We start from the raw sequence: 5,400 nt of genomic DNA, 5'->3' as shown, positions 1-5,400 counted from the left end.
TTTGTATGGTTAACTTAAATCTGATCCTAAGTTGTTTATGAATATAGATCCATGTCTTTGTATAGTGCTCTTCTTCTGTGATCTTACAGGTATTTTGTGAAGCTGGGCAAGCAAGGGAGCAGGTAGCTGGAGACTATCAAAGAAGAGAGGGATTGGATCAAAGGATTAGCGCAAGACACAGGTTGGTTCTTTCTATTCCTCTCTATCTATAATTCATAAAGGAAATACAAAAGTAGTTTTTCTCTGTTTGTTTCTAAGGCAGCTATCACACCTTAGTGGGATAGAGCAGTTCTAAATAGACACTTTTCCCGGTAAAAAATGGCGACTCCACTAGGGAGTGTCTAATTAGTTTGTTTGTGTATCTCTTTGTTGTTTGTTTCATAAACTTATAAGTAGCTTTCGAACTGCATTTGCCATAACAAATGCAAAGTAGATAACTGCTGCTTCAATCCATTCACTGGATCTGTTTATGATTTAAACAACTGATTCACAAAATATCTGATTGCCCTTGTGATAGCTCTTAGATCCTCCTTAGATCTACCCCTGATTGTTGCATTACTGATTGCTTTTTACTCGGCCAAAAAACCAAGGACTGAACTGCAAATTGTGACCCAGAACCTGGACAGAGTCTCGTTCCTGGCCCAGCGCAGGTACTGTTCAGAGATCCTGAATTTCTGCGCACTTCCCGAAGGGGCAACCTGCGCTGCATTTCAGATTCTCTGTGTTACAGGTGCGCTGATCAGACTGACTCTGTGCAGTTGTAGTTCTTGTGCTTCATTCTTTCCAGTTCTATCCCTGAATTTTGCTACCTGTGATCAATATATGTCTGTTTGAAACCTCTTTTCCTTGCTGTTATTCTGCCTCCTTTGTACAAAATAACTGTAGATGTTTTTGTGTGTTTGTTGAGTCGTTTACAGTTTTCCATTGCAAAAGTAGAATAGTCGTACTGTCGTCCTTTGATTTGAATCTGTCGCAAGTGTCGATTTCGATCATAGGAGAAAGTTTGATTGCTGTTGATGGTCGATTATACTGTTACTATTGCCTTTGGTCTGAATTTGCAATTTTCTAGTGTCAAGAATGAGTGTTCATTTCAAAATCGTAAGGTGTCGTAATCATCTCTGTTTTTGATTTCGAAAAAAGAGCTTGTTTATATTTGTCGCTTGAAAAGAAATTCAGATTTTTACATCAACTTTCTTTTTAGCATCAATACTAAGAAAGTCGAAAACAAATACATGCATGTGCATTTGCATATAGACAGTCTGTTTGGATTGATTTAGGAAAGTGCATTTACAGTGTGCTCTTTGCTCTTTGTGAAAAGATTCTGTCTTTCTTTTCCCCTAGTAGCTAGGATTTTCATTGCACAAAAGAGATAAAAGTTTGTTTATCATCTTTAGACTGCATTTTAGGAATTACATCTACATCTCGTGGTGAACCCGAAAGGAAAACTTCATAAACAAGATCAACTTAAAATAAATTCAATGAATCTAACAACACTTTGGAACTTAACGCACAACATTTAGAGGTCTAGGCTAGAGACGTATTACGGCGTCGTAAAGCTTGGTAACTATTGTTCTCACTGATGGTTGGGTGATTCCTCCACTTTGAGACGATAAGTGCCAGTACGGACTTGTGCTCCCATGTACCATCGAGTATATTTTGGGAGACCCCTATAGGCTTAAATCCTTTATCCTTAGGAAGCCGTGTCTGTCGCCCTATCGATCGCAATGCACTAAACACAACATTCGGGAAGATTGACTGCCGTACCGTAAAAAGTATTCTGCAGTTTTGCGATTGGTTTGGTACTCCCTCTACCTAGATCTCCAGAGCAGTCCCTTTTGTTCCTTTTCAGACTCCTTAATGGAAAAGGTCCTTCTGAGCACTTGTCACTTCAGGCTCATTAAAAATCGAAGGAGACTAGAGTCATCTTTCGTTTTTTCTCGACTCTTAAAAACTGAAAAAACAAGTTGTGTCAAAGCGTCTAAAATTCATTTAATTCGGAAACATACTTCCCCTTTATTTTAGTTGATCGAGTAATCCGCAACTGTGGAAGAAAGTCAATTGAAACCCCGTCGTTCGCGGAGGCTTACGAGTCAACCGTCTTTGTCTCCGGAATCGAAGCCAGTACGGACAAATCGAACTCGTTTAACCGGTTCCAAATCTCCTATTAAAGTTAGAACAAGTGTTCCAACGACATCAGCGACTCCGGTTACTCCAAACATTTCTGGAATCGCTGCCTCTACAGAAGAAGTTCAACAGCCACAGAGGGACAGTGATACTGATCCTAGTGTGAGAGTAAACACTTGTGTTACCGAACCAGTTCCATCTACAACTGGTTTGAAGAGTCTTGCTCTTCAAACATCTGTCGCTACCGATTCCATACCTTCTTCAGCACCAGAAATATTCTACGGACCTGATGGTCTTCCCCTTCCACCTGGTCTGATTGCCATAGAAGAAATTGTAGAAGACCCTCCAACAACTACTCCAATGCAATTTGGAGTCGGGATCACTCTATATCCTTCTTCATCAGAAGTTAGTATACCACCAACGGAAGCTCCTGTAGAATCGCTAGGTAATCTTTTGGATAGAATTCAAATGTCTGAACAACCGTCAACATCTAGGACTATGTCGTCTGACACAGCGACGGCAGAACTCCCTGCTATCACTCCGACAATGTTCACCGGTATACCATCTGTCCTGACTAGCTCTCAACCGCTAGAAGGAGCCCACTCAGGGGCTACTTCGACAGTATGGTCTGTTCCTGTTTGTTCATCTGAAATAATATCCAGAAACTCTTACGTTGAGTCTCAACAAATTGATCCATTTGGAGGTCAATTTGGGCAGTCCGGCCCCCAAGGGCAAACCATTCCCTTGAGTTCTGGATTACCACCGTATGGGGGGCAGTATACCCTTTCATTATCCCCTTCGGGAGGATATCCATACGGGAGTTCACAACAACATTCAGGTTATACTGGAATTACCTCAAGCGGCTAGGTACCAATACTACCTCAACAACCAAGAGTTGTATATTCGATGCAACAATGCTTACCTATGTCAAACATACCGACTACGCCAGCTATTGTGACGGTGTTGCAAGTTCAAGCGCTACCTGTTGTATGCCAACCTCAGGTTTCTTAGGTTGTAATGCAACAGCCCCTTGACCTTGCGACTCAACCACAGTCGCCGACTGGTGGAATGACACAGGTTTAGACGGGTGCAATTACCCCTCATCTTGGTCAAACTATTAGTATCGGTCAACAGCACATGGCTTCACAACCATGGCTAGTACAATACCAACAACCGCAATTCCAACAAGTATACCAAGGTTTTGAGCAACAAATCTTTGCTAATAGTGGGCAGCCGTACATTCAAAACGGTCAAAATCAACCATTTTACAATGGTCATGTCCATCAACCTTACCAAACATACCAGCATCAGATGCATTATGCCAGTATGCAAATACCAACTGCTCAGGCAATCCCATCTTATCCTGGGTATGCTTCACCTAACCTGAATCAACAGTTACCCTTTGTGGCAACTTTAGAGTTACCTGATTTAAATCGGTTAACAAACGATCCAATCGCTTACACCCCTTGGTGGCCAACGATTCCGCATAAACTTCCATCAGATATTCCTAAATTTAATGGAAATATGGGTGAAGATCCATCGAATCACGTGATGACCTTTCATCTATGGTGTTCATCAAACACCTTAAATGATGATTCGATAAGACTTCGCCTCTTTCAGAGGATGTTAACGGGTCCGGCGGCAAAATGGTACATCGAATTGCCTAGAGCTTCGTTCAACAACTTCAGTACCTTAGCCACAACCTTTTTAACCCATTTTCAGTTACCAATAAGGTACGAAATGGGAACAGAACTTCTTACCAACTTCAAACAGACAACGGCCACTCACATATCTGATCATATACATGAGTGGCAACGTCGTCATAGGATGGTAAAAACGTACATCCCCGATCAGTTCTTAGCTGAATGGTTTATCAAGTCATTACTGCCTTCCATCACGGAAGATGTGGCAAAGGGGGGAGTCGTAACAGAAGAGCAAGTTATCGCTCGTGCGCAATATCTGGACTTGATTTACACTCAGTCTGGCACGCTCTACGATAAAATACCTGATGCCCGTAGACCATAATTCTCAATTCCTCCTCCTCCTAAATTGAACAATGACTCTCATGCCGGCGATGGCATGATTGGCACAACAGACATGAAATCGACAAAGGCTACATCCAAAAAGGCCCGTAAGATTTCAAGTCAAAATGCAAAGGATGAGCTTCTTGCTTCGGAAGTAAATGCCGTATCGATAGATAAAGGCAAAGCAACTGAAGCAACCAGGGGGAAAGAAGAAAAAGAAAGGGAGAAAAAAGAAGTAGGATGAGTCATCTCCTGGAAAGCCTTCTACAAACCCTTCTGGGCAAAGGAAACCCCCTGCGGGGTGTCATATATGCGATGAGGATCATCAGACGAGGGATTGTCCACATAAAGCTGAAGTTAAGAAACTCTTTAAGAGTTCAAAAACCTCAGCAGTATTGACTGATCCATTTCCAAACCTGGGAACCAAACTGGTTGCTAATCAAAATGCTTCTCGATCCCAAGCGCTTATGTTGTCTATCTCAGAGCAGCAAAGTGATGCTTTGATAAGGAACAAAGATTACGGGAATCCACAACTGTTGGATAACAAGGCTAATGAACAACCTAGTAGTTCGACAACAACTTTGACCGAAGTTGTCCCACCCATCATTCCTGAACCAATGATAAAGTTGCCAAAGGGAGTAGTACACAAATCGACATTTAATCCTCGTGCAAAAGTAGCACAAAATTATAATATAGTAGAGGACCTGGCCCAATCACCGTCTGCTATGTTGACACTTGAGGTACCGCAAAATTTCCTCTCCCAAAAGCAGGATCTATTATCAGTAATAGGTGGGATTGACCCAACGGATTCCAGTCTTGTATCCTTTAATCACAAAGGATATGACCCTCAGTTACCAGCTCAACTAGCTTTCCTTATTCAAGTGAAAGCCCTCAACAAAACTGTTCATCGAACAATTATTGATGAGGGGGCATCTACATGTATTATGTCGATGAGTTGCTAGAAAAATTTAGGCTCACCACCCTTGTCGAGATCGTCAACGACGTTAAAAGCATTTGATGGACGATCATACACTCCATATGGGATTTTAAGTAACTTGCAAGTTGAACTAGGGGGAAAAACAGTAGAAATTGATGTTGAAGTAATCGACGGAAACCTCGATTACAACATCCTACTGGGAAGGCCCTGGATATATGCCATGGCTACATTTGTGTCGACCTACTTCAGGAAGATTGCATTTCCCTTCCAAGGAAGAATTACAATCGTCGACCAACAAACATTTCTCCCAACAGT

This window comes from Pinus tabuliformis, chromosome 3_2 (assembly GCF_031772625.1).
Source record: "Pinus tabuliformis cultivar Carrire ecotype Pingquan chromosome 3_2, CPIR1, whole genome shotgun sequence".
In the NCBI taxonomy this organism is placed as follows: Eukaryota; Viridiplantae; Streptophyta; class Pinopsida; order Pinales; family Pinaceae; genus Pinus; species Pinus tabuliformis.
The sequence above is the reverse complement of the archived record's forward strand: the minus strand, read 5'-3'. Positions refer to the sequence as shown.